The following is a 7,217-nucleotide window of genomic DNA, read 5'->3' as shown; positions in this document are numbered from 1 at the left end:
AATAGAGTCTTTGCATGTTATTTTTGGGGCTAAAGAGGAAACGGGAGACAGGCAGGACTCCTGTAACAGTCAATTGTGTATATTATGGATTTTTTTTAACCCGACAGCTGGTTTATGGACATGGGAAGATAGAAAGGTAGAAGCATTCATGACATAGGGTCCTGGGTGCCAGTAAATTGTGTCTAAGATAGTCAATTCCAGGATAACTTATACCCATAAACAGAGACAAGAGTCAAAAATTACGTGCTTGTCATTCATACAACAAAGACATCTGTTCAAACATGTTCATAGTAGCATTATTTGTAATATCCAGAAATTGGAAGCAGCCCAGATGCCCCTCAACCGAAGAATGGATAGATAAAATGTGGTACATTTACACAATGGAGTACTACTCAGCAGAAAAAAACAATGGAATCTTGAAATTTGCAGGAAAATGGATGGAACTTGAAGAAACCATTCTGAGCGAGGTAACCCAATCACAAAAAACAAACATGATACGTACTCACTCATATGTGGATTTTAGACATAGAGTAAGGGATTACTATCCTACAATCCACACTGCCAGAGAAACTAGTAAACAAGAAAGACCCTAAAAGAGACAAACTCTGTCCCCTGGAGAAGGGGAAAGGGTCACCATCCTCTGAGCAAATTGAGAGCATGGGAAGAAGGGGGAGGAAGCTATGAGGGTGAGAAGGGAAGAAAAGAAAGGATGCAGAGGTCATGAGGAAGCAGAAATTTCGAGTCAGGTGTAGATTAGAAGAAAGGACATATGATAGGATTTTAGTTGGGGGTGGTAGAGGAGGAAGGAAGGGAGAAGGGAACTGGGATCATCATGTAATTCTATCTTGTTTGTAATTCAAATATATAAAAAATAAAAAACTAAAAAAAAACAACTACAAAAAAAGAGAGAAAAATAAACCCCTTTACCTCACAGGATTAGAGGAGGCAGTTAGTGGTCTCCTGATAATGTGTTTCTGGGCCTGGTACCATGGTAATACAAGAGTGTGGATTCTGAAGGTTGGAGCGGGGGAAGGAGGAGAAGGCTAAATCACCTGTAGCCTACTTTCTCCAAACAAACCCCACCTCTTATGTCTTGTTACCTCCTGAAAATTGTGTCATGTTTTAAGTTCACTAAAGAGTTAATAAAATGAGTGATTAGACCAGTGCTCTCTGGATCCCATTACCATCTAGAAATCTATCAGCTCACAACCAACCTTCAGTATATAGGCCATTTTATGTTCAAGTCATTGGGTCCCACTTCCTGCCTGCCCCCAGTCTCATTAACATTTCATATTGAAAAATGTGTTTAGCTTACCTCTAAGAGTCCCCAAAGTATCAATATCCTTCAACAGTCCAAGTTCAAAATTTCCCAAGACTTTTAGCCATGAGCCTTTGTAAAAAAAAAAAAAAGAAAGAAAGAAAGAAAGAAAGAAAGAAAAGGAAGAAAAAAAGAAAAAAGAAAAAAATGACACATTTCCTAAAAAAAAAATACATGCTTGTGATTTTATTGGTATTAAGAAGATAAATTATGGCTACCTTATTCCAGTTACACAATCCGGTAAGGTCATTGTCCTCTTATTCATTTTGTGTGTTTTCTGAAACACACAAACACAAAAGTAAGTTATAATAAGATAAAGTTTCTCATCCCTGTATAACATCTATAAAAATCATGTAGAAGTCGATGTCTTTTTTCTCTTTCTCTACAGTTTGTCCCTTCTCTTTCTGGTTCTCTTTACTTATTCTTGCTAACCACTTAGCCCATAATGCAGTCTGAATCATGACTGATAATGAAGAAAATATATTTTTTGGTTATATAGCTTTATCACGGAATCATTCCATCTTTTGTTTGTTTGTTTGTTTTTTTCGAGACAGGGTTTCTCTGTGTAGCATTGGAGCCTATCCTGGCACTCGCTCTGGAGACCAGGCTGGCCTCAAACTCACAGAGATCCGCCTGCCTCTGCCTCCCAAGTTCTGGGATTAAAGGCGTGCGCCACCAACGCCCGGCGGAATCATTCCATCTTAAACTGGTTATTATGATACATGCCTATAATCACAGCACTTTAGGAGTAGCGGGAAGATGATCAGGAATTCAAGGGCACACTGGACACACAGCAAGTTTGAAGCTAGACTATACAAACTCTGTCTCAGAAACCCATTGCAAATTATAAGTTATAGTTGGGAAAATGGTTACTAAGACACATTCTATACTAGTGAATCACAGAAACCAGCTTGAAAGTCCCCTGACAAGATATTAGCTAATCAATGACAGCAGAGGCACTGAATGTAGTGGTTCACTACTGCAAAAACCAAACCACCAAAAATATCAACACAAATACGGTGTCTCTATGAAATATTGTAGATTTTTTAAAATGAAATTTTAATTAATATAAGTGTAATATGCAGATGTGAAAATATCTCTGTGTGTGTGTTTCTAATAGAATGTTGAAATAATTAGCAGTGGCCTTTGATGCTGCGGGTGGTGGAGAGGGATGATGACATACTTACAAGATTTAACTTGATTCCTTGATTTCTGTTTTTGTGCATATTCTGATATGAATGCATTGTAAAATACATATAACAATTAACAGCACTGCATTAACATCCCATGTACCAGAGATGCAATGAATGATCTGGCAGAATTATAAAATGTGGGTTGTTGGCATGTGCAAGGAAGCAGAAGAATTTAGAGAGATTATTGCACTTTTTGCACAGAAAAATAGACAATCATGTTGTTAAGCATGGAGAGATGTTGTTCCTTATAAGGACAATATGTTGAGGAGTATATAAACATAAATCATCTTCCTATACCTTCAGAATATCCAAATAATAGTAGTGTAGTAATAGTAGAATGTCCAAATAATAATAATAATAATAATAATAATAATAATAATAATGAGAACTCAATGTAAGTAATATAAATGTGCTTAAAGTTGCATTAGGGCACTTGTGCTTACAAAACTATATGAATTATAATGTTTCATGAGGAGCAAATACAAATTCTACCTGACAATGTACCTTTGATTACTGAGGACACCGGCCCTGGGAAGGTCCCTATGGTCTACCTCCTTGTTGGGGTGGGCCTTGCTGGTTTCCGGGCTGAGGGCCTTGGTTCTGCTGTGGGCCTCCTTGTTGGGGTGGGCCAAGGCTCAAGGTAACTGAAGTAGTGTGAGGAAACTCTTAGGTATTTACCAGTCTTATAAAATGTGCCCAGCAACTAATATATATTTGATAGTTATTTATTCCCATAAACTGAAATTTCTGGTCCTGATATTAATTCAATATGATTCCCCAAATAATTTACAGTCCAGGACAACAGACACAGCAGGTTTAGAGATTATAAGGTCAACAGAAAGGTAGGAGATAGATGAGCCCTTTCTCCATGTCTGTCAGTGGTTAGACACAATGATACTTTCTGTGTGCACCATACTTCCCTGTGGGTTCATATGTTGTCTATTTCTTTTGCTAATTTTTTGTTTTCACATTTTTGAGAATTTCATACCTAAGTACTGTTTTTACATATTTTTTGTGTGTTCTTTATGTATAGGGATACAAGTCAGGCCTCATCCCCAGCCCCTTACCCCATGCTGATATCAGTACCCTAACACAGTTCCTAGGTGACAGAGGTCCTGCTTCCTGAAGCCAAGTTAACAGAGGCAAGTCAGCTTGCAGTGAATAAGGCTGTGTTCTGCTCCAGAGTTTGTTGACATTTTTTTTTGCCAATAGCTAGTTCCCAAATAAACACACAGAGACATATTTATAAATGCTTGGCTGATTATTTAGGCATGTTACTAAGTAGCTCTTGCAATTTAAATTAACCCGTATTTTTTTTCTACATACTACATTGTTCAATACCCTTGCACAGAATGGCAGGTTCATCTTGCTTCTCTCTGCAGCTTCTGGAAGCTCAGGTCTTCCTCTTCTGCATTCTTTCAGTCTGGTTTTCCCACCTAAACTTTTTCTGGTTAACTATTGGCCAGTTATCTTGTTATTAAACCAATGAGAGCAACATCTTCACAGTGTGCAAAAGGATTATTCCACAGCATTTCTCCCTTTTTGTTTGGTTAAAAGGGAATGTTTTATTCTAAACAGAGTAAAATTATATACAACAAAAACAGTTATCAAGTAATAATTATAGTTACAATACCCAATCCATTTGTATATGGCAAATTTAAAGAAAATATTCTATTATTTCTCATATCTTTGTGATTTCAAAATTTTTATATCTAATTTACCTTTTATTTTAACTAAGGAAAGCTATAAGTCTAATTATTTAGTCTTTAAGTCCATCAAAGACCCCAGAAGGATGTAATATTAGCTACAGATAGGGACATTTGGCTGCCTAGAAAGTCAGCCAAGGTTCCTCTGCAACATTGGGACATTTATCTTTGGCCTGCAGCTCTGTTATATCCAAGACAGGTATTTCTGAGAAGCAACTAAGTTTGAAGAACTGTCCTACCTTGTGTTGGCAAAGTTTGGTAGTCAATTTCTTTTGTGATCTGTTGTCTAATTTGGACAGCATACTGTCAGTAGTTGAGGTGATGGCAGTTTCTTGTCCAAATGGCTAGCTTTTGCCACAAAAAGTGGACTACATATGGAGGTTCTTTGATACCTAATGAAAGACCCCCGAAGAGGTACTTTCGTAGAAGGAGACCCGTACCCAGGAATCAGCGAGACCACGAACTTGGATGCAAACTGCTAGAGGTTTTATTAGAGACGCGGGTACCCGGGGCTACTTAGCTTCTGTGTGGCTAAGTGCGCCGAGCCAAGGGAAAGGGGTCCTTATATAGGGAAAAAGGCGCAAGCTAGAAGCAGGGATTCTATTGGATAATTCTAATGAGGCATTGTACAGAGCTATTCCCATTGGTCAATGTAAATGAGGCGCTACTCAGGGTTATTCAAATGAGGCGCAGTACAGAGTTATTCAAATGAGGTGAAATACAGAGTCATTCAAATGAGGCAAAGTACAGTAACTGGTGCTTTCGCGCGGGGCGGGCCGGGGGCGCGAGCCCTGCCGTGGTGAAGGCTTGGGAGGCCCCGGCAGCTCCGCGGCCCCCGTGTCCTTGGCCTTGGACAAGCAGCACCGCTGCTCTCCCAGCTCAAGTTCCCCTTCCAGGCGCCGCCCGCGCTGCATTCTCCAGCCCCTGGCCGAACCCTGGCCCTGCCCTGCTCAGTCCCCGCTGCGCTGCTCTCAGTCAACTGCTCCTCCCGCCTGCTCCAGAGAGAACACCCAGCACCGGCACAGGCGGGGAAGACAGAGGGGCAGGGGGCATGTAGAAGCATTCCGAGCGGGTCTTCACTATCATCTTCCCTGAAGTAGATTGGTGTTGTCAGAAGCAGATGTGTCTCATGGTTATTAAACATCTTAAATGCCACATTCTGTACATCTTTGAAGTGTTTGAAGACCATCGATCTAAACATATCCACTTAACCTTGAAAACATACATAATATGACTGACAACAAATTTCTTTATTATAGATGACAAACTACTAACTTCTATTTCTTAATTATTCACGGCATTTTTAATGGGCTGCATAAGCATAATACCCCAAACAAGAGTTGAAACATGCAAACAGTATATACTTTAAATTTGTATCAGTACACAAAAATCCATACCAATGTAAAAATATTTAAGACTAGTAGTTGCTTTTAAGACTAGTAGTTGCTTTTAAACTACAAATAGTTTAAAAGTAGATTTAATAATCTAACCTTTTATCCTGTTGTTTCTATATCCCAGCTTTTATTTTCAGAATGAGATACCTGGATCTAGGCTCCTTTATTCAATATTTTTTAAAACATTACCAATAATAACTTGTAACTAACCCTGCTTAATGATGACAGACTTCCATAGCACATCTCTTGGGGATATGGGCATTGCTTTTTCTAGGTTGTTTTATTTTGTTGTTGCTGTTTGGGGATGATGACATCTTTGAAGGATGCTGAGAAAATCAGGATAATGGACAAGTCCTGGCTGAAGTACTTTGTGAGACGGGACCATCTAGGTCACAGTGTTAAAGCTGTTGTGGATGCAGAACTCTGAGGAAACTGTAATAGAGGCACTCTGAGACATTGGATCCCCTGGGCCATCTGTTTTTGTTGGTTTGATACTCTTTTTCTGTGAACATATAAACATTTAAATGTAACATATATGTCTGCATTAACACAAGTATGGAATGTGTGGTTTGCACAAGTTAGTTAAAGATGAAGTTTTGTTTTATATTTCAAAGACAACACCATAGCATATGGGATCAAGACTACCTGTGCATTTTTATTTTCACGTGGCCTTTTCTTTATATTATTTTACTCTTCTAAAAAAGATTTTATTATTCTTAAACTATTTTTATGGGCATCTATACACTTTCTCCTTTTTTCTTAATCCTAGGTACATTTTAAACACACTATAACCTATTTAGTGGCTTTTTCATCTGGATGTGTAACCATTTTTGTCTGTGTGAGCAAAACTTAAACCACTGTGCAGCTTATGTCATGGCCTAATGGTGGTTGGCTCTACACTCTAGGACCAAGAAACCAAAGAATCTTCAAGTGTCTGGTGCCAATTCAGTGCAGGAATTCTGCAAAAGCAGTAACTGGGGTCTCCCCAAATGCTTTTCAACTTTCCATCCCCAGAGCCAACTTCTGCCAAATAATTATCGGGCTGATGGATTCTGCCTGAATTGTATCCATGCCCCGTCACTGTTCTTCCAATTGAAAAATGTGTGGGGAGACAAAGTAAACTGATTCCTGTTCATTGTAAAGAAACTCTTTAACTGAATCCACAGAGAAGAAAATTCAGACAGCAAACAAGTTAATTTCTATCAATTTAAGTTCTTGAGAAAGTCTGGTTTACAAAGAGGAAAACCTGCCCTTGAAGGCTCCTCAGAGAAGAAGCTCCCACTTGAGAAATTCAGTATTGAATAGGGTGTGAATAATTTTATACATTTCAAATTTAGTAAACTCTGGTCACAAGAGAGGCAGACAATAGTGAACTGGCAAACATGATTCAGAACTACATGGTCTAGTTTCACCAGGAGCTTATTCTACAGTGGAGACTGTAGAGATCTACAGATCTACAGATACACAAAGGGAACTCTCCAAGTTGACTATATTACTGCAATGTACCCTAGTTCTGTGACAGCCTATCTCAGTCTGAAATCAGCAAGGCATGTGGAAAATTGTTGCTATACTGTGTCTTCACCATCATGAGACAATGGCTAGAACA

The sequence above is a fragment of the Cricetulus griseus genome, chromosome 8 (genome assembly GCF_003668045.3).
Source record: "Cricetulus griseus strain 17A/GY chromosome 8, alternate assembly CriGri-PICRH-1.0, whole genome shotgun sequence".
NCBI classification, from domain to species: Eukaryota; Metazoa; Chordata; class Mammalia; order Rodentia; family Cricetidae; genus Cricetulus; species Cricetulus griseus.
Note: the sequence above shows the minus strand (reverse complement) of the source record.